Raw genomic sequence first — 23,038 nt, forward strand, 5'->3', positions numbered from 1 at the left:
GTAAGTGGCCTTTGTCAGGGAGAAGAAAGGAAGGCCAGGCTGGGCTCTGATGTTGCCTTCTTCTGGACCTCCTTACAAGCACACCTGGCAGCAAAACTGCATGAAGCTCCAGCCTCTTGGGGCTTTTGATCTTGGAACAAAACAAAGTAACATTCCACACCAACTCCCACCCACCCCCATGCAGAAACTCAGGTGGCGTTAGACCCAAGGGGAATCCTGTGCTCTGGCCCCCTTCTGCTGTAGGGTAGAATCCACACTCTTTTTCCCTTTGTCCAGCATCCCTATGTGCCTGGCATTGTGCACAGACCCATGATTGCTGCTTAGGAGCAGCAGGAGAAGAACCACCAACCAGAAGAGTAGACAGCACTCCTGGGAGCTACCAAGGGGAATCTTGAAAGTTGGGGAGCCCTAAAACAAGGATGTCTTTCTGTTTATTTATACACAGTATCCTTTTCTTCAAGACTAACCTAGGTTTCTTTTTTTTTTTTTTTATACGTTGTGGCTCTTGCTTCAATTACAGTTAAATCACTTTTGTGAATATAAAATCCTTCTTTTCCAGCAGAAAGGCAGCTCCTTGAGAGCAGAGACTATGCCTACCTGATTCTACATTGCAACTGTGTTGCCCAGCACAGAGCATGGCACATACTGAGTACCCGGCAAGTAGCTGTGGAATGAATAAATGAAGTGAATGAATGTCAAGCCCAGTGTCCTGCATACAGGATTTCTTGTTGATGATGCTGATGATGCTGTCTCACACCTCTGTGCCTTTACATGTGCTGTTCCTTTGCCCAACATCCCTTTCTCTCCTCTGTCCCCCACGCAGCCCTCTTACTAGCTCTGGAATGGTGAGCTCATTTCAGACCTCTTTGATCTTCAGTTTGTTCCTCCAGACACGGGGATAACACCTGCCTTAGAAAGAGGGTGTAAGGGTGAACTCTGACCATGCCTATAAAGTGCCTGGCTTCAATAATGCTAGTGGGCTTTCTCTGACTTCTAGCAAAGATTCCCATGACCACTTCTTGGTACCGTGTTCTCAGCCCCTGGTGCTGTGTAGCCAGAAGTCATTTTTATCATAAAGTAGTTAGGCAGTGATGGGAAACCATCAGGTGAGCTAGATCCATGTTTCTCAGATTTTATTGTACGTGAGCATTACTTGGGGATCATGTTAAAATAAAGATTCTAATTCAGGAAGTCTGCAGAAGGAAGGGTGCTGAGATTTTGCATTTCTAGCAAGCACTCCAAGGACGGGATTCTGCAGCCCTAGGAAGCACTCTTTGAGGAGCAAGAGGATACAACACTAGCCTTAAGACAAGCCAGGAGAGAGGCAGGGGCAGCCATAGGGTGGCCACTGGAATCAGGCATGGGCAGTGGTGGCTGTGGCTCAGGCTGTTTGGGTGACAGTACCCCTGGCTAGTAGGTGGTAGAACCCGATGCTAGTAGCTCTAGGGCCCCTGCCTAGAGGCTGCACAGCTGAACTGCAGAGAACGCCTGGAGCAGACGTTTCATTTTCCAGTTGGTGGAAGTAGGAGGAAGCAGGGGAGTTTTCTTCTGGTGAGGTTGCTCTCAGAATTGGTGCCAGAAAGACATATGTTCCCAGTTGCAAGTTTCTGAGCCTCTGCCTCTCACCCCTCCTACTAGAGGGCAGTTGAGAAGAACACTAATCATAAAAGGAGGCCACATGACACGTGTTACTCTGAGGAGCAGGAAGGCCTCCCTGGGCAATGTCCCTGACTGGGAGCTGATACTGGAGGAAAGGAAGGGGGAAACTAGGGCCAGACTTTTCAAGGAGCTTAGTAAGACCTGTCGGGGCCTGCTGGTGGCACATGGCACATTCTTTGTGACCTCCTGGCAGCCCTGGAGGAGAACAAGCAGAGCCCACCCAGGTCAGAAGGGGCCTCTTCTCCTCTGGGCTCAGGAAAGTGGGGAGAGAAGCGCTTTACCTGCATTGTCTCTGTGGTTCCCAACCTTCCTGGGGGCTTCTGAGGACTCTTGTTTCATGTCTAAGCCATCTGCAGATCCCTGCACAAGAGCAGCCACAGTGCTTAGCGTCTGTTGATTGAAAACAATGCCATGACAAAGGCCAACGGGGCTGTTCACTGATTTCCAGCTTTATTCTAAGAACACTGATGGACGTATGAAAACTGCTGACCATCTATGACCAGTCGGCCTTAATTCAGTGTGCGGGTAACAGACTTAAGGTGCCAGTGGTAACACAGATCTTTTGCAATCATTCTATGTCTCCCCTCCCTTCTTGGTCTTTGTTATCTCATTTAATCCTGAATCCTTTATCTCATGGAGTCTTCACAGCAACCCTTGAAAGTAGGGTATTGCTACCCTCATTTTACAGACCAGCAAGCTGAAACTCTAATAGGTCAAGTGCACTGTCCAAAGCCACTTGTCGAGGAAGAAGCAGAATCAGGTTTGTAGCCCGGGTTTTTCTGACACTGCAGCCGACCTCTTTCCACTGTATTCCTGGGGACTTCGTTAGCCGCGGCTTAGCATGGAATCACTCTGGCGCCCTCTGGAGGTCACTCTTCCATCCTGCCCCTTGGTTCCCAATGAAGTCCAGTTAATCACAAATTAATACCCATTGCTTTCCTTTTCTTTTTTGTAAGGTCTGGCACCCTGAAGAGACTCTTAAGTAAAATATAGCTGATTATTATAAAAATGTGTCTAAGAATGGAGACACGTGCAAGGGCTCTCAGCCCACTCTCACAGCCTAGGGAGAAGAGGAGGTGATGGAGGAGGAGGTGACAGGCCCCCTCCACCCCCACCCCACGCCCACCCCCACGCGGCCCCACAGCTGTCTGTCTGTGTCAAATGTTCTAAGCAGAGGTTGGGGGCTTCACTCCCCACACAAAGAGAGTTCAGAGCTGTCAGCACCTTTCCCACGGTACACTAGGTGCTGAGGAACAGGTGATAATTACAGCCCTGTCACCCTCATCACCTCTGAGCTGGATGAGTTTTTTTCTAAAAACAAATGTTGTGCTGCCTGAAGATCAAAGTTGGAGCTTAGGTTGGGGAAATACACACATGCAGGCTGCTGCTCTTTTCCATGAAGCACAGGGAATTGGCTTGGAAAACACCTTGGAGATGGCTGTCTTGGCCTCCTGCCAGAGGAAAGAGATCGTAGGAGGGAGGAGGAGGCTGCCTGGCCTCCATAGGTGCACCTTCTGCCTCCCGAGAGAGGTGATCCTTCACCAGCCAGCATGGCGGGTCAGAGTTCCATCCCTCTGCCCTTTGGAGAAAAGGAACCTGCGTGGCCCTTCACATCTTAGAAGGAACCTTTCATGTAGCGCCCACCTGTACCTCTGAAGTCAACTCTCTTCTCCAACTTAAATGCTCTCCAACTCTTTGGATTTTTAATTTAAAAGGACTCAAAGCTCCTCAGTCTCCTCAAGGTCTCTCTGTCCTCAGGACTCACCATCATGTATCTGTGAACATCTGTGTTAAAAAGCAGCAATGAGACTAAAATATTCTGGAAATATGTACTCAGATTTTCACATTCAGATTTACACACACTTCTATAAACCAAAACAATTTCCTATACAAACAAATGTCATTCCACATAATATCTACTGTTAATTGAGTATTTTACTATACACCAAGCATTATGATAAGCATTTACACACGTTACCCCATTTAGTCTTCATGCAGCCTTATGAGATGGGTATAGAGACTGTGTATATCACCATCACTTTACAGGTAAGGAAACTAAACCCTAAAGATGTTAGGAATTTACCAGAGTCTCAGAGCTAATGAAGTATTGAGACAGCACTGAACTCCATACCTCTTTGTCTCCAAAACTCCACGCTCTTAACCACTCCTCTATCTCTTCTACCTCATACAAAGTCATGTAATGTTGTTTTACATAAAACTGTACATACACTCCAATATAGCTCTACTTAATTGCATTTATAATGACATAAGCATGCTCAGGAAGGGATCCCAGTAAGTCCCTGCAAGTTGTCATACAATCAAAATTTCTATTTTTAAAAAAAGACCCTATAGAAATAGGGTCCTCTCCCAGTGTAACTTACCTAATCAACTTTACTTACCTACTTATCATTCTAGAAACTATCATTTAGACAAAAGCAAAGCAATTAATGTATTGAAATACATTCTTGGTTTGCCTCAGCAATTTAATCTCTCAGAAAGCAGAGGTTGTGGGTAGGAGAAGGTATCTATTTGGAATCTAATTCTGCTTTAACAAGCGACAACTGCTTAGAGAAGGAACAAAGAGAGAAATCCTGAGAAATAGTAGCCAGGTCACCTCAAAGTTCATGCTATTCATGAAGAAAAGAGCTGGGCATGGTCTTACTTGTACCTTAGTTTTTACAAGTCAGATTGCAAAATCTTCAGAGAAAAGATCGGCTGATCCCATGACCTGATACTATCATGGCAGACAGCTCTGAAGGGATGACTTTCAAAAAAGAAATTCTGACAAGACAATTGCAAATGACTCTGATATAGAAGAAGTGTGATTGCACAGGATGAATACACACGAGTGACACAGACCTTTAAGTATAATGTCAGGAAGGCTGAAGCCCAGAATGAGCCGAAGCCAACACCACAAAAGGTCTTCTTGGGTAGAATAAGAGAAATGAGAACAAAGAAGGGCTAGATCCACCTCTCCAAGGACTAGCTGTATGACCTGGGGTGATTTTCTTAACCTCTCTGAAACTCACTCAGTTTCCTTGTCCATAAAATGGAAATAATAATTATTACACTGCAGGTTTCTTATGAGGATTACATGGAATGATGCATTAGAAAAACAAACAACAGGCTGGGCACGGTGGCTCATGCCTGTAATCCCAGCATTTTGGGAGGCTGAAGAGGGTGGATCACCTGAGATCAGGAGTTCGAGACCAGCCTGGCCAACGTAGTGAAACCCCGTCTCTACTAAAAATACAAAAATTAGCTAGGTGTGGTGGTGCATGCCTGTAATCCCAGCTACTTAGGAGGCTGAGGCAGGAGAATTGCTTGAACCTGGGAGGTGGAGGTTGCAGTGAGCCAAGATGGTACCATTGCACTCCAGCCTCTGAGCAACAGAGTGAGACTCTGTCTCAAATCAAAAGAAAACAAACAAAAATCTAGCACAGAAGAAGACATTCAAAAAATATAAGTTGTAAACATATGAAAAAAAGGTCATCATCACTGGTCATTAGAGAAATGCAAAACAAAACCACACTGAGATACCATCTCACACCAGTTAGAGTGACGATCATTAAAAAGTCAGGAAACAACAGATGCTGGAGAGGATGTGGAGAAATAGGAACGCTTTTACACTATTGGTGGGAGTGTAAATTAGTTCAACCATTATGGAAGACAGTGTGGCGATTCCTCAAGGATCTAGAACCAGAAATACCATTTGACCCAGCAATCCCATTACTGGGTGTATACCCAAAGGATTATAAATCATTCTGCTTTAAAGACACATGCACACGTATGTTTATTGCAGCACTATTCACAATAGCAAAGACTTGGAACCAACCCAAATGCCCATCAATAATAGATTGGATAAAGAACATATACACCATGGAATACTATGCAGCCATAAAAAAGAATGAGTTCATGTCCTTTGCAGGGACATAGATGAAGCTGGAAACCATCATTCTCAGTGAACTAACACAGGAACAGAAAACCAAACACCACATGTTCTCACTCATAAGTGGGAGTTGAATAATGAGAATATGTGGACACAGGGAGGGGAACATCACACACTGGGGCCTGTCGGGGTGTCGGGGGCAAGGGAGGGAGAGTGTTAGGACAAATACCGAATGCATGCAGGGCTTAAAACCTAGATGATGGGTTGATGGGTGCAACAAACCATCATGGCACATGTATACCTATGTAACAAACCTGCATGTTCTGCACGTGTATCCCAGAACTTAAAGTATAATAAATAAATAAATAAATACATACATACATACATGTTGTCAGTTCCTTCCTGTCCATATATATATATATATATAGAGAGAGAGAGAGAGAGAGAGACGGAGTTTCACCCTTGTTGCCCAGGCTGGAGTGCAATGGCATGATCTCGGCTCACTGCAACCTCCGCCTCCCAGGTTCAAGCGATTCTTCTGCCTCAGCCTCCCAAGTAGCTGGGGTTACAGGCATGTGCCACCATGCCCAGCTAATTTTTGTATTTTTAGTAGAGACAGGGTTTCTTCATGTTGGTCAGGCTGGTCTTGAACTCCCGACCTCAGGTGATCCGCCCGCCTCAGCCTCCCAAAATGCTGGGATTACAGGCATGAGCCACTGCGCCCAGCTCTGTCCCCTTAATATTAATGATTTAAAGTTAACAAAAAGCAGCCCTCTTCAGCTCCTATTTTGTTTCTACCTGTCTGTCAAGGACAGTGATTCTCAAATTAGTACATTTAAAATAAACATCGGTAAGGAGAATTTAAGAATCCAGGTAACGCACCAATTGTTAAAATGAGGTCAAGCCTCTTGACCTGGAAGAATTCTATTCAACAGTTTGTGGATATCACACAGGATATGGACCTGCTGTTGGAAACCCTTGAAGAATCATCATGGATGTAGAAAGGACAAGTACATGACAGGAACGTAGCAAACACTCAATTAAAATTTGTTCAAATGTTGAAAAGGGACTAGAAAAAAGCAAACGCCTTGATTTTCCAAAAGAGATACATTTGCTGGGGGCCCATCCCAGGTACAATTCTCATTAGGTAGGTGGTTTGCATGCCCTCAAGAAGAGATTCTGTGATCCACAGGGGCCACCATGGGTCCATGATGAGCCCCTTATACCTGACATTTCTCGTTTTCTTTTCTGATAGAGTTGTCGGATGAATAGATGAAAAACAGTACCTATGGGCTCATGATCCCAGACAGAGAAATGTGACTCAGATGATCATACAGTCAGGGGCTTTATAACTGGCAGAATGACCACATCCAAGGAGAACAATCACTAGATCAATTTAACTGGATCAATACTTGGGGTGAGGACCCTGGAGTCCTAGGCAGGGCTCTCACCTCCCCATAGATGAATTGCTGATCAGTTATAAATTGAATAAGGAGGGGCTGTTCATGTGTTGAAGAGCAGAGTCCAGATCCTGTTATACCTGCATCAGGCAAACCTGAGATCACAAAAGCAATGTCTTTTCTATAAAATCTATTTTTCTCCAGGCTCCATAGTCACCCAGGCCAAAAGCATCTTCCTCTCATTCATTCCTGGGACCCATTCGCTCACCAAATTCACTGGTTTTACCTCCTAAATATTTATCAGGTATTTCCTCTACTTTCAATCCCACCATCCCTGCATAAATGTAAGCCCTTGTCATACTAGGTAATCATGGTCAGGGGTTTGGAATCTGGTCAGAGAAAGCTGTGTTCAAATCTCAGTTTATGCTCATAGCTTATGCTGTGCAATCCTGGGCAAGTTATTAAACCTGTCGAAATTTCAGTTTCCTTGTATGTAATGTGGGCATAATAGTGACAGCTGCCTCAGAGGTTGATACAAGATTTATGAGATAATCCTTGCAAAGTATTTAGCACTGTACCTGGCACGGGATAAGCAGTCAGTAAATATTGATTAATATTACTAGACAGTTGCGATAACTTCTCATCTGGTCTGTCTACCTCCAGCCCCACCTGCCCCTGTATTATCTGCCTACCATTAAAGGGAAAATAAAATCCACGATGATTCTTCCCAGAGCAAACGCCACCACAGGTACACAGATACGCACATGCACACACACACATGCATACACACACATGCACACTCAGCATTGCCCCAGGTTAAAGACACAACTCTTTTGCCTGGTATACAGGGACCTTCTTAGCTTTTCTAAACTTGAAAAGTAGCTGCTGGCTATTTCCATGGCACAGTATTTATTTCTGATCTCTGAGCTTTTGAGTAAGATTTTCCCTCTTCCTGATGTGCCCCTGCCCCTCTTGTCCTTCCAGTGACCTCCAACCCATGCATGAAAATCCAGGCAAGTGTCACCTCCTCTGGGAAGCCCATAGGTCCTCTCAGGGTGCACATGCTCTGCCCCTATTATGGACATCTCGGAGCCTCAGTGCCCTCACCTGCAAAACGGTACTTAAAACACCACTCCAGACAGTGTTGTATGAGGATTAAATGAGCTTAAAATTCATGACATTTCTGGAAGATTGGAATTCAATCAGAGTGCTGGGAAGAGCTCAGACCATTTCATGTGATGGATGGTAGGTAGAGCTGGTATTGTTTTACACAAAGGGAAGAGAGTGGGGACTTATAATGTGAGCCCCAGAAGGCAGGTGCTGGATTCTATTCATTTTTGGATTCCCAAGCAAGGAGTGCTTTGCTCACAAAAGGCAACAATTGCTTGCTAAATTAAAGCCTGAAATAGAAAGTAAATAGATATCTCAGGCCCCCTCTCCCTGCAATGAATGTGGGTGGTGTTTGGCCAGGAGTTATGCCACCATCACACATCTTTTCCTCCAAGTGAGAAAATCACTTTCTCAATGATTTTCCCTCATTCTGGCCAGGCAAAGATGATCACGCCACCTTTATCTCTGGCTCCCAAAAGAGGAAAACAATGGAACTTGGAGGTTAGATGCCTCTCTAAGGTGGTCCAGCCTGTCACCAGCAGCCCCTGGCTTTCACTAAGGCTTACCCCGACTCGCTCACACTCTTCTTTCTGTGGACCCAGAGAGCTGTGTGGACAAGCAAGAGAAGCAGGCTCATTGCTTGTGACAGCAGAGGGGGCACAGAAGCAGCCTGGGCCATCCCAGACAGACCAGACCAGCCTCTCTCCCTCATGCCTATGGGACATTTCATAGCTGTCACTGCCCCAGGGCTTCCATCATGACCAGAGCAAAGAACCCTTTTCACCTCAGGAGCTTTGAAAAGCAGCGTTGCTAATGCTGCCAACAGGGATTCAGCCCTGGAGATTTCTTGGAGTTGGTTTCATGGATCCAGCAAACCCTGCATCTGCTCACGATTAAACTCACAGTTGGGTCAATGCATGCATTGCCTATAGCCGTCACTCATTAAGCTAACCTGGGCATCTCCTTTTTCTCTCTTTGGAAGCATCTCCCCAGCTCCCTATAGTTTTCAGACTGCATGAACCAGAAAATACATCATAGCAAGGCTGAAAAGGGAGACACTTGGTTAAGATCACCCAGAGTCAGCCCCAAACCCAGGCCCTGACACTCAGCCTAATGTCCTCGCCCTGCCCCACACTACCTGCCTGGATTGGCACTTGTAGTGCCCACCCCCTGAGGATAGGCTGAAACTCAGGCTTGTTTTTGAAAGTCCTGAAACCTCTACTAGCCAGGTCAGGAGCTCAGCAGGTGCCAGGGCTGCAAGTTTTAATCATGATAACTACATCTCTCTTTCCCTCCCTTTTTGCCAGGTCCTGTACATTGACTATCTCTTTGGACTCCACAGAACTTTAGGAGGCTGGTGTTATCATCTCCATCTTACAGATAAGGAAAGAAAAATTCAAAAAAGTTATGTAGCATGCCCAAGATTCCACCTGGAAAGTGGACATCTTTCATTTCAGGGCTGTGGATGTGGCTGGGTCAGGCACTGCTTATAGTAGGAGGGGAAGAAGTCAGATTTCATCCAAATGACAAGAAGAAAACATCATCCACAAGCCCAGCTAGTGAATATGCTGCAGGCAGGGAGAAAAGAGGATCCGGAGTCAGAGACATCTCCAGGAGAAACAATGTCTGCTGCTCAGAGGAGAACAGCTGGAAGCCCAAGGCCTACTTCTATAAGGCTACTATGCCCACAGCAAAAGCATGGGTCAACCCAAGAGATCTAGGACAGCTGCAGAGAGATACACACGTCACCATGAGGCCAGAATGCACATCTTGGGTCTTCACCCAGAGGAGAAGCAGAGAAGCAGGGACTGACAGGGCCTGACAGGGCCTGAATATCCCTCTGAACCTGGTGATGAGGAGGGGCAGCTGGTCTCACATCCCACCCAAGCAGGGCCAACCAGGACCAGTGTCAGCCAAGATGCCCATGAGGCTTTAAGTCATCTTAGGATACAAATGAGATCAGCTAGTCAGCTTTTGAAATATGTGGAGTTTTCCTTCTTTGCCTCTTAATTTTTCTCTCCAAACATGTCAACCCGTATGGGCTAAGCTAATATGAAAACATTTGTCCCTCTGAGAGAGCAGAGCTAGAGAGATCAGAGCTCCCCTAGAGGCTGGGAAAAGCCCAGCTAGGGAAGGTTCAGCCCACACACCCTGAGCACCTGTGGTGCATCAAGCCTCACTCCAGGTGCCGGGGAATAGCTATTAGCTAGATAGAAAAGCCCTCTGATGTCATGGAGCTGACCTTCCAGAGGAAGGGACACAAATGACACAGGGCTAAACAAAGACTATAGAGGGAATTCAAAGGAAGAATTGCATCCTAGGGTGGCCGTGGTGGCCTCTCTAAGGTGGTAGGGAGGGAACCTTTGGGCTGCACAAGGAGAAGGTGCCACTCTAGGAAAGCTCTAAGGAAGAGAACTCCAGGCAGAGGGAACAGCAGACACAACGGCCCTGAGACAGGACTGAGCTGGGCGTGCTGGAGGAACTGTCAGAAGGTGGGCTTTGCCAGCACCTGGGGCATATGGGGGATGGGAGCAAGATATAATACGAGGGTAAAGAGGCAGGTAGGCTCCATGAGCACGGTGAGATCCCAAGAGAACCATCTGCTGGCTGCACCTTCAGTGCCTAGCTGAACTGAACTGGAGAGTTCAGCTGAGGTTGACAAACACGTGTGGGTACAGCCAGATAGGGGCCAGGCACTGGACTGGCTTGGGGCTTGAATGAACAGCCCAGTGGGGAAGACAGCCACACACACAGAACCCAAAGCCCTGTCAACATCGTCAGACTGATTGATACGTGTCTGGGGCTTTTCTCCCTCAGAACCTCAGAGCCAGACATCAAAGAGCATTTCACTGCAGAGCCCCTATCCTGGCTTCTTGCTCTTTTGTTGGTTTTTCTTTACCTGGGCCAGAACACATGGAGAGTGAAGTTGGTATTTCTCTAAGCTTGCAGTAGCCAACAGGAGGATGAATTATTGAGGTGCTATGCTTGTTAATAGCACACTGCAATCTCTGGTGTTGACAAGGCTACAGGCCACCAGGGGGTTTGTCCATTCAAGCCAAATACTTTTTAGGGACTGGCCTGGAATGCATTATGATGCTTTTGGGAGAATAGAAATGCCCTCGTTCTGTGCCAGATATTTAACCAGGAACAAAGGAAGAAGAGTGCTTGGCTCAGACTCTTTTCAAAGTATTGGACAGCCCCATGCAGGACTCCTGCAGCCTCAAGCAGACTCATGCAAACTCAAGGGGACCTACCCGGTTGTAGAGGCCCTTACAGCATCCACATGCAGGATTCAGATGGAGGCACCCAGCATCTTTCTTCTGGGATCCACTCAGTAGTTGGTACCCAAGGTTCCTAGCCATGAAACTCCTCCTTCCCCTTTCTGGAGGCCATATAGAGTGAACTTACTATGGCTCTGCTCCCCACAGTTAAACTGAAGATTTCCTGATTTGAAAGTAATACATGTACAATGAATTTAATAATTAAACAATCAACAAGTATTCATTCTATGGCTACCAAGGGCACTTTTCTAGGCACTTTGCATACTAATTCAAACATACTGTAGAGCATGTGGAAATTAAAGAAACCTACAAAGAAGGAAAACAGTTAAAATGTTACCCATTCGCCTATCACCTAAGAAGCAGCAGAGTTAACATTTGATTTAGTACATTCCTTTCCAGACATTTATCTATACATTTTAATATGATTGAGATCATACTGTCAACCTAATTTTGTATCATGACTTTTAAATTTAACACTACATCATAATCATTTTTTCCAGCTAGGATTTCTGGCATTAACACATAGAATTTCAAGATATCCAGTTAAAATGGAATTTCATAGAAATGACAAATAAATTTTAGTATATCTCAAATATTACGTGGAATATACACTAAAAAATTATTTCTTGTTTCTACTGAATTTCAAATTTAACTGGTGTCCTGGGTTGTATCTGGCAACCTTTGGTTAAATATTCACAGGAGGCTTCATCTCTAGCCTCATCTTTGCCACCTGACTCCTTCTCTCATTCTGTTCAAACACACAGACCTTGAACAGGTCGCGCTGCACCTGCCACAGGGCCTTGACACTTGCTCCCCTTCTGCTTGGATGCCCATCCCCTTGATATCTGACTCCCTTATTCACTTCCCTCAGAGCTCTGTTCAAATGTCAACTTACCAACAGGTGTCCTCTGGCCACTCTACTGAAAATAACATTCTCCATCTCTCTCCATCCCTCATATCCTGTCTAACCAGAATAAATGCTTTGTTCACAGCATTTATTCCCGCATGTAACATGCTATATTTAATTCCGTACTGTCTGGCTCTACCTCTTAGGGTAAAGATCCCTGAGAACAAGGACTTTATCTGTTTGAATTTCATTTTTCTTTTGTTTTACCGCCATATCCCCAGTGTGTAGAACAGCACCCGGCACATCGTAGGTGCGCTAGGAATACTTGTTAAATGAATGGATACGTGAGTGTGCATGCGTGTCTCTGGTTATTGATTCTATCTGATTGAATCATCAGTCTATTCCTGAACCATACTGATTTAATTATTGTGGCTGCATGAGCACTTTTTAATATCTGATAGAACCAGTTCTCTCAGTAATCTTTTATACTTTTTCTCCTTGGTGATTTTTGAGTGATTATTCTCCCACCTAAATTTAGAGGCATAAAAATGGCAAACAATTATAGATATGATAATTTGCCATTTAGCAAATACAGCATGCACTATGCACCAGGCCTGCTCTAAGCACTTTCTATGCATTAACCATGTAATCCTCACAGCAAACCTATAAGGGAGGTGCTATACTTACTGCACTTTCCAGGTGAGGAAACTGAGATGTAAATAACTTCTGTGAGGTCACACAGCTGGTAAGTGGCAAGGCGAATATCTAAACCCCGTCTGGCTTTAGAGGCCATCCTGTGAAGCACCCTTCTTGCTGCCTTCTTATCCATTTTATTTTGCTGCCGTAACAAATTACCACAAACTTAGCAGCTGTAAAATAATACATGTTTGTTATCTCACAGTTCCACTAATCAGGAATCTGGGCTCCAGGTTAGGTGGATCTGCTCAGGCCTCACAAGCTGAAATCAGGGTGTCAGTGGGGCTACAATTCTCATCTGAGGCTGGACTCTTCTTCCAAGCTCACCAGTTCCTGGGCACATGCCCCTCAATAGCATAGCTACTCGCTGCTTCCTAGAAACCAGTAGGAGCGTAACTCTCTCAGACTTTCTCTCCTGCCACTGGCCAGAGAAAACACTCTTCTTTTAAAGGGCTCACCTGATTGCAGCATGCTCACTCCAATAATCTCTGTATTGGAAGTTCAGCTGACTTGGGACTTCGTTTGCATCTGCTAAGCACCTTCACAGCAGTGTCTGGATTCAACTGATTGAATAACCAGGTGCCATTTTTAGAATTCTGCCTACTACCATCTTTTCGTGTGGGTGTTATTATTATTTACGTATGGCAAGGCCAACAGATGAGGAAACAACCACCACTGAAAATAGTTGATTATACTCAGAGATGCCACATGGGAAGTACCAGGGTTGGTCAGGAGGCAGAGGGAGAGCTGGGCCTAAGAGCAAGAGCCTTGACCATGATTCCTGTGGAAAGGAATGGGTGGGGCAGGGTAAGCAGGGTTAGGATTGGCTATTTTGAATAATTTCACAGGTTCTGGGAGCATAAGAACTGTCCTGAGTTGTCCAGTACCTGGCCCTGGGGTGATGAGGGTGGGTGGTTAATGACCCAGAGTGTGAGAGTCCAATAAAGAAGGTCATTTGGTGTGAAGACTCTGGATCAAGTTGGTTTACACTTAAAAGCACCCTCTCAACCATGTTGTTTATTATCTTGAGGAATTGGCTAACCTTGGGAGGAGGAATCCCTCCAGGATCAGCAAGGCTTCAGAGGTCAAAGAATACAGAAAATAAACGGCATGGTTAACACACACAGCTGCCTCATTTGGTCAAGTTTATCCATCCCTTTCTCCCATCTCCCATCCCCAAAGGAGAAAACAACTCTTTGTCCCTTTGGTTCACATTGTTTTAAATGTACAAAGCAACTTTGGAAGAATTGACACTTTTATGACAGTCTTTCCTTCCAGGAACATAGTATACCTCTCCATTTATTCAAATATTTTATGACTCTCAGTAAAGTTTTGTACTTTTCTCTAAATAAATTCTCACTTCTTTTTATGGTTATCCCAGGTATTTTATGGGTTTTACTGCTATTATGAATGGAATTTTCTCCTATATTTTCTAGTATATGCTACTATATTTTTTACACTTTACTACATTTTCTGTACTTTTACTCTGTTTTCTAATTATTAGTAATTGCTGATATATTGGAACTATAATAATTTTTTTACAGCTTTATGGTATATAATTGAGCTACAATAAACAATGTGAGATTGTTTATCTGTCCCTACCACCTTATTTTATTTGCTGCAATTATTTGTGTGTGATCAAAGTACATATTTAAAGCATGAATTTGATAAGCTTGACATATGTCTACACCTATAAAACTATCCCCACATGAGGACAGTGACCAAATCTATTACCCCCAAACCTTCCTCCTGCCCTATAGTAATCTTTCCCTCCCAACCCTCCCACATATTCTCAGGCAACAACTGATCTGATTTCTGTCACTACAGATTTTCATACTGTTTCAGATTTTCAGCTACTAAATTGTGACGTTATTTTTCATCATTTTTCAATTTATTCATGAGTTTTCTACTATGCAAACAGATCAATATATAATAACAATTTCATCTCCTCCTTTCAAAATTATATGATCTAATTCTAGTTCGCGCACAGTGGATCAGCAAGAATTTCCAGAATAATGCTAAATCACCACAGTGATTTTTGTGTCCTCCTTGATTTAATTAGAATGATTTCAGTGTTTGGGTGCCTGTTAAACTGTTGGTGTTGTTTTAATGAAAAACAAGCCATTATCCAGAATGAGGTCTTGGAACACAGAGAGCAAGTTATGTGACCAGACAGCATCACTCCTTCTAACCCTGGATTCATTTACTTACTTGCCTGGTCACCTGTCTTGTCATTTCCAGCCTGTTTTAATCATTCACCCCTCTGTGTTTGGTATATATATTTATTAAGGCACTGCTCCCAGGTATAACTAGTTTTTACCTGTGTTCCTTCATCACCAGACTATGAACTAAAGCAGAAATGGTACCTTTTTCATCTGATTGGGCAAAACATCTTGCATATTCTAGGTACTTCATAAATGTTTATTAAATTGAATGCAACTATAGTAATGTTTACCTAAAAACATATCTCCCAAACCTGCATATACAGCAGTCCCCCTTTATCCATGGTTTCACTAGGCAAGGTTTCAGTGACTTGCAGTCAACCGAGGTCTGAAAATATTAAATGGAAAATTCCAGAAATGTTATTCCTAAGTTTTAAATCATGCGTCATTCTGAGAAGCATGATGAAAACTCATGCTGTCCCTTTCTGTCCCACTCAGGACTACACTAACCCCCGCAGCCCACCCCCTGGTTCCCAGGTTTGACCATCACAGTATCACAGTGCTTGTGTCCAAGTCATCCTTATTTTACTCTATGGCCCAAAGTGCAAGAGTAATGAGGCTGTCAATTCAGATATGCCAAAGAAAAGCTGTAAAATTCTTCCTTTAAGTGAAAAGGTGGAAGTTCTCAACTGAATAAGGAAAGAAAAAAATCGTAGGCTGAGGTTGCAAAGATCTATAGTAAGAATAAGTCTATCTTTGAAAATGTGAAAAAGGAAAAAGAAATCCATGCTAGTTTTGCTGTCGCACCTCAAACTGCAAAAGTTTGTGCATAATAAGTGGTTAGTTAAACTTTATCATAGGTACCTATGTACTTATAAGAAAAAAACATAGTATATATAGGGTTCGATACTACTTGCAGTTTCAGGCATCCACTGGGGTCTTAGAATATATGTACTCCCGAGGATAAAGGGAACTAGTGTACATCAGAATCACCTTACTAAATTAGTTGGGGGAAGAAAGCAAAAAGAAGTTTTATTTTTAAAAAGGTTTTTAAAATATTAGTCAATGAAGAAAAAAATAAGAATACATCTTACTAGGTTCCATCATATACTCCTTAAATCAGAATTTCTATCCTGGAAGCCTGGAATCTGTATTTTTGATAACCTCCCAGATGATCCTTATCCAGCCAGCCTTGCTTGGGCTAATAATCAGTTTGGAGAATCATTGTCATAAAGAAACCAAGGAAAGCTAGGAGCAAAGCCCCCTTACATTATGAAATGCTAGCGCTAAAGGCATTCTAAAGCTCTATTCCATCCCTACATTTTTCAGTGGGTGAAACCTCTGAAAAGCAAAAAGCTTTGCCTAAAACACTTGAAGTCACCCTCGTTACTCAGACAAAAGCTGGGTCCCAAAGGATCTGTTTCCTCAGTACCACCGGTCCTCCCAGGAACTTCACCACCCTTGGCAGGAATTAATGACCCAAGATCTTGGGAGAATCTTCATCTTCCCAGCCCCAGCATACATAGCCACGAGCAACAGGGACAGCCAGGAAGCATGTGGAGAGTAATTCCTTTTGGAGGGATACAATGACTATAAACCAAACCAAAATTTTCAGCCAAATGGTTGAATTTGAGTTCTGAAATAATTCAAACTCTTGAGAAAGTTATAAACAAACATGAAGCCAGACAGCAGGTGATAATTCTCTGGGCCACCTCTGTCAGATGCATTATTTATAAGATGGGGAATATATTTTGTGCATTTTTCTTCCTAGATAATTCAGTAAAAACCACAAGGCAAACAAAATAGTTCCTACCATTGGGTTTCCAACATCATCAGCCTTGCAATCCATCCTGACTCACTTCCCTAGGTCTTCCAGGCGTGCCCAACACAGGGAAGATTCCCAAGCACTACTGGAAGGCAAAGACCCTCAGGACAGGAGAGGAAGTTGTGAATCATCTGGTGTAGCCTCCTTTGCTGGCAGTAAACCAGCAAAGCAGTGGCTAAGCTGAGATAAGGGCAATCTTAGGCTCTAAGCAGTGCTCATGCCACCCCTTAAGATTGTATACTAAATTTTATACACTTTATTTCTGGGGAAAGGTCTTTGGGTTTCATCAGACTTGCGAAGAAGCCCCTGCCCCACAGTGGTTTTAAGAGTCACTTTCCGGAAGTGTGTAACTCCCCACCACTCCTATCCTCTCCCACTGCCTCCACCCAGCCTCCCTCACCTATTGGCTGAATCCCACCTTCCCACTTGTCCTACTGGCTCTGGGTGTGATCTGCTCTCCATGCTGATGCCAGTAGGCTGTTTCTAATATGCAAACCTGCCTGCATCACTGTCCTGACTACAGGACCAAACCACTGGGATAAAAACCCAAACTAACTATACCATACACGGTCCTCTACATCCTGGCCCTTTGTTGTCTTTGTGGCCTCAAATCTCACTATTTTGCTACTTTTCTCACCTAGAGTGAAGGCTTGAGCCTCACTGGGGAGATTTGAATCCACATGTGCCTGGCATCAAAGCACAGGCTCTTTGAATGACAAAAGCATGTCCCATACTAGTGAGGAAAGCCCCTTCATGTCTGTCTCGACCCCCAGTATATACCCAGCAGATGCTTTTTTTTTTTTTCTGAGACAGAGTCTCACTCTGTCGCCCAGCCTGGAGTGCAGTGGCACAATCTTGGCTCACTGCAACCTCTGCCTCCCAGGTTCAAGTGATTTGCCTCGCCTCCTGAGTAGCTGGGACTACAGGCACACGCCACCACACCCGGCTAATTTTTGTATTTTTAATACAGACGGAGTTTCACCATGTTGGCCAGGATGGTCTCGATCTCCTGACCTCGTGATCCACCCGCCTCAGCCTCCCAAAGTGCTGGGATTACAGGCGTGAACCACAGCGCCCAGCTACCCAGCAGATGCTTTCTTAACCCCAATGAAGACCCTCAGCTCTGACGGTACGCACAGGCTTTCTCTAGCAATGGGAACTTCATGTGATTCATTCTAGTACTTAGAATTCAACTGTCATGTGTTAGGCATGAAGTTTGCCCCAGCTAGTGTGCCAAGTGCTCAGACATGCTAGTTTTGCTGTCGTACCTCAAACTGCAAAAGTTTGTGCATAATAAGTGCTTAGTTAAACTTTATCATAGGTACCTATGAACTTATAAGAAAAAACATAGTATATGTAGGATTCGGTACCATCTGCAGTTTCAGGCATCCACTGGGGGGTCTTAGAATGTACATACCCCCAAGGGTAAAGGGGGACTAACGTAAATTAGAATTACCTTACAAAATTAATTGTGGGAAGAAAGCAAAAAGAAATTTTATTTTTAAAGAGGCTTTTAAAATATTAGTCAATGAGGAAAAAATAAGGATACGTCTTACTAAGTGCCATCCTATACTCCTTAAATTACAATTTCTATCTTGGAAGCCTGGAATCTGTATGAATAAAGCATAGCCCCCAATTATTAGCCACCAGGAAAATCAAAACCACAATGAGATACCACTTAACACCCACTAGGGTGGCTATAATAAAAACAACAGAGAACAACACGTGTTGGTGAGGGTGAGGAGAGCCTGAGACACTGCCAGTGAGAATGTAAATGGCACTTCAGTCACTTTGGGACTGAAGGTCCAAAAGAGGTATCATATAACCCAGAAATTTCACTCCTGCCTATACAAGAAAAATGAACATGCATGTCCATACAAACACTTGCACATGAATAATATAGCAGCATTCTTCCCAATTAAAAAAAAGTAGAAACAATATCAATATCCAACAACTGATGAATGTATAAGTCAATGCAGTATATCAATACAATGGAATGTTACTCAGCAATAAAAAGGAATGAAGTATTGATACATGTTAAGACATGAAAGTACCTTGCAAACATTACGTTAAGTGGAAGAAGCTGGTCATAAAAGACTACATATTATATGATTCCGTCTACATTAAATATCCAGAATAGTCAAATGTATAAAGATACAAAGAAGATTAATTGTGGTGTAGGTCTGGGGAGGGGGCAGGAGGATTATTGGTCAACAATGGGGAGGGACTGCTAAAGAGGATGGCATTCCTTTTGGGAACAATGAAAATATTCTAAAATTGATTGTAATGACGGTTTCACAACTCTGTGAATGTACTAAAGATCATTGAATTACACCTTTGAAATGAATGAATTGTATGGCATGTAATTCTATCTGTGGTTTTAAAAACACCACCCAGCTCCCACTGTCAATGAACTCTTAGTCTAGGCAGCCCCCCAGGGTGACTAGCTTGTTTGGTTTGCCCAGGACTTGCCCAGTTTTAGCACTGAAAACCTCACACCCAAGGAAATCTGTCAATCCCAGGCAAACCAAGACAATTGGTCACCCTACTGGAACTGCACCCACCCATTCTCAGCAGGGACTTCAAGGGCAGAAGACAGCCAGCTAGCCACCCACAGACACTCTGAAGCCAAATGTGGCCATGATCTCTACACAGAGGAGACGGGAAGCTGAGCATGTGGCCCTCTCAGGGAGGAAGGAGAAGTGACTCCTCCCAGACCTGGGCTGAACTGACCCCACAGCAGGCTGGTCACTTGGAGTGAACTTGTGGCCAGATAGTAACACTGCCCTCCCCGCCGACCCCACACACACACAATCCCCCTTAGGTGCTGGCATAATTGAGGGCACAGGGCAGCTGGTTCCCACTCTCTCTGAGTCCTGATTTTTTAAACTCATACAATTATTGTAATCCCACACTCTTCTTTGTCATGCCTTTAGTCCTTCCTTTGAGAACTCCCCTCCCACTCTCAACAGCCTGGGCTGAGGGCTTTCCAAACAGCAGATCTCGGAGGCTTAATGGTGTTTGGTCTTTCTAAAGCACTTGTAATCACCTCTCCTTTCTATGATCCAATTTCAAATGTGACAAATGTAGTTCAGCCCAACCTGAGTGCCACTAATTGCTACTAAAGGCTGACAGGGGGAAGGCTGGATAGTCTCATCAGCCATGGAAGATAGAGCACTAGCCAGAGGCAGGATTCCATCCCTTGCATCCAGACAGGACTGGCCTGCACCCGAGCCCCGAACCTACTAGGGCAGAGATCACTTGGAAGTTCCTCTCTTTCTGCCACCTTTCAGCAATGCGGCCATTTTCACAACTACTGTCAAATTGTCTTATGACAGCACCAGGAAATTCTCTCTAAATGGTTCTGGGGTATGTATTATTTATTGTGAGTCTACCATGAACAAAAAAAAAATAACAGCCATCTTTAAAATTTTAGTTCACAGTTTACTCTTCACACGACAGCCAGAGTTTCTTTTCTTTTTCTTTCTTTCATTTTTTTTTTTTTTTTATTAGAGACAAGGTCTCACTCTGTCACCCAGGCTGGAGCGCAATGGTATGATCACAGCTCACTGCAGCTTCTAACTCCTGGACTCATTGGATCCTCCTGCCTCAGCCTCCCAAGTACTGGAACTATAGGTGCATAGCACCATGCCTGGATACTTTTTAAATTTTTTGTAGAGGTAGGGGTCTTGTTATGTTGCCTAGGCTGGTCTTGAACTCTTAGGCTTAAGTGATCCTCCTGCCTTGGCCTTCCAAAGTGTTGGGATTGCAGGCATGAGCCACCATGTCTGGCCCCAGAATTGTTTTAAAGCGTACATCAGATCCTGTTACATCCCTACTCGAAGCTCTCCATTGGCATCCCACTACCTTTAGAACAAAATCCTGGGTTCTCTTCACAGCCCCAACCCTGGCTGTTCCTCCAGCCTCACATGCTACCCGCTTCCTCAGCTCCAGCCACCCTGGCCTACAAGTCTTCTTTGAACATACCACACATGCTGCGTCTTCAGGGCCTTTGTACATTCTGCCTCTCTGATGCTCCAGATTTGTTCCCCCAGAGATTCCTGTGTCTCTTCCCTCACTTCCTTCAGGTCTCTTCTCAAATGTCACCCCCTTAAGCAGGCTTCCCTGACCATCCCACTACATTAAGTAGTCCTCTTCCATTATCCTTCATCCCTTTATTCTGCTTTATTTTTCTTCATTGCATTCATCATTATATTAAATATTTGTTTGCTTATTTGCCAACAACTTCCTGCTGCCAGAACATAAGCTCCATGAAAGCAGGGATACGTCTATTCTGCCTAGAATAATGCCTGGTGTCTATATCACAAGTGCTCAGATAATATTTATCAAATGACCAGTTACTCACCCTCCTTTATGAGGTGTCAATCTATCTCCACTTTACAGGTGAGGAAACTGAGGCACAGAAAGGTTCTATTACTAGTCCCAAATCATGCAACTAGAATGTGGCAAATATAGACTGTGAACTAAAATCTCTCTGACGCCAAACTCGGTGTTCTTTCTATCATACCACACTGCCTCTCTTCTGAAACACAGTCCTTTGTGAAACCATGTGGGAAGGGAGCTTAAAAAGGGAAGAGACTCCTCGGAGAAATAAGGAACCTGCACCCTCCTTCTCCACCTCCAGTTCTCAGCTGATGTTTTGTGACATTGAAATTGGGGCAATACCAGCTAGAAACATTTATTGATTTCAAAGCCAAGAACACTCTAAGTGCAGTATTAAGGCAATTCCATCCTAGAATTGAAATTTCTGGTGGCAGAAAAAAAAGTTAAAGCAAATCTCAAGGTGACAGCAATTATAGTATTTAGAGTTTAAGTCCTTTTTGGAAGAAGGCTGGAAAGTAATGGAGCAATGAATGAACCATTAGTGTAAAATTCAAAACCAAACAAAGTCAATTCATGGCCTAGTACAAAACTTCAAAGAAGTTCCAGAAAATCAATTAGCTGTTGGTTATTACACAGAGCAGTAAACCTCATGTGAGTATTTCAGAGACAATTAAAAGTATCAGGAGTATAAACAACTCAGAGTTCAACCAGACCAAGAATTAGCAAACTTTTCTGCAAAGGGGCAGATAGTAGATATTTTAGGCTTTCAAGCTGTATCATCTCCACAACTACTCAACCCTGCAGTTGGGGTGCAAAAGCAGCTGCAGCAATATGTAACCAAGTGAGCATGGCTGTGTTTCAATAAAACTTTATACACAAAAACAAGTGGTGGGCCAGATTCCACCCATGGGCTGTGTATAGTTTGCCGACTGCTGATCTAGAACAATGTGCTTCTGTGACAAATGAAGTAACAAAGACATGGACAGATGAAATGACTGTCGCAGCCAGTTATGAAAGAGAGAAAAGAGAAAGTCATTTAACATTCATTCAACAAAGCTTTATTAAGCATGTATTAGATCCAGGCTATTCTAAACACAGGAGAGGCAATGATAAAAGAAAGAAAGAAAGAAAAAGAGGTTTTCTGGGTGAGATTCCTGAGACTTCACATTCCAGCAAGGGCAGCAGGCAGTAAAACAAAACAAATAAATAAATAAACATAAATGAATGAGAGGCCAGGTGCATTGGCTCATGCCTATAATCCCAGCACTTTGAAAGGCTGAAGCAGGCAGATAGCTTGAGTCCAGGAGTTCGAGACCAGCCTGGGCAGCATGGCAAAATTCTGCCTCTACAAAAAAATACAAAAATTAGCCTGGCATGGTGGCACGTGCCTGTAGTCCCAGCTACTTGGGATGCTGAAGCAAGAGGATCATTTAAGCCTGGGATGCAGAGGTTGCAGTGAGCTGAGATCCTGCCATTGCACTCCAGCTTGGGTGACAGAGCAAGACCCTGTCTCAAAAAACATAAAAAAATAAAATAAGTAAATGAAGAAGATACCATCAGGCAGCAATAGTGCTATGACTATAATGAAAACGAAATGTGGCAGGAGGCAGTTTTGGGCATGGGGGTGGGGTAGCAATTAAATCGGTTGTCAAGGAAGAATGGAGCCCAAACATAAATGACAAAAAGTTGCCATCCATGGAGAGATCACATCTAGTAAGCTCATGGCATGCGCACTCAAGCTTCCCAGGCTGTTTCTTGCAGATGTGGAAACCGAAGCTACAAGAGCAGCAGGATTGATGTGGTCCGGAAGGATTCCTGTGGTGTG

The sequence above is a fragment of the Pan troglodytes genome, chromosome 9 (assembly GCF_028858775.2).
Source record: "Pan troglodytes isolate AG18354 chromosome 9, NHGRI_mPanTro3-v2.0_pri, whole genome shotgun sequence".
Classification (NCBI taxonomy): domain Eukaryota; kingdom Metazoa; phylum Chordata; class Mammalia; order Primates; family Hominidae; genus Pan; species Pan troglodytes.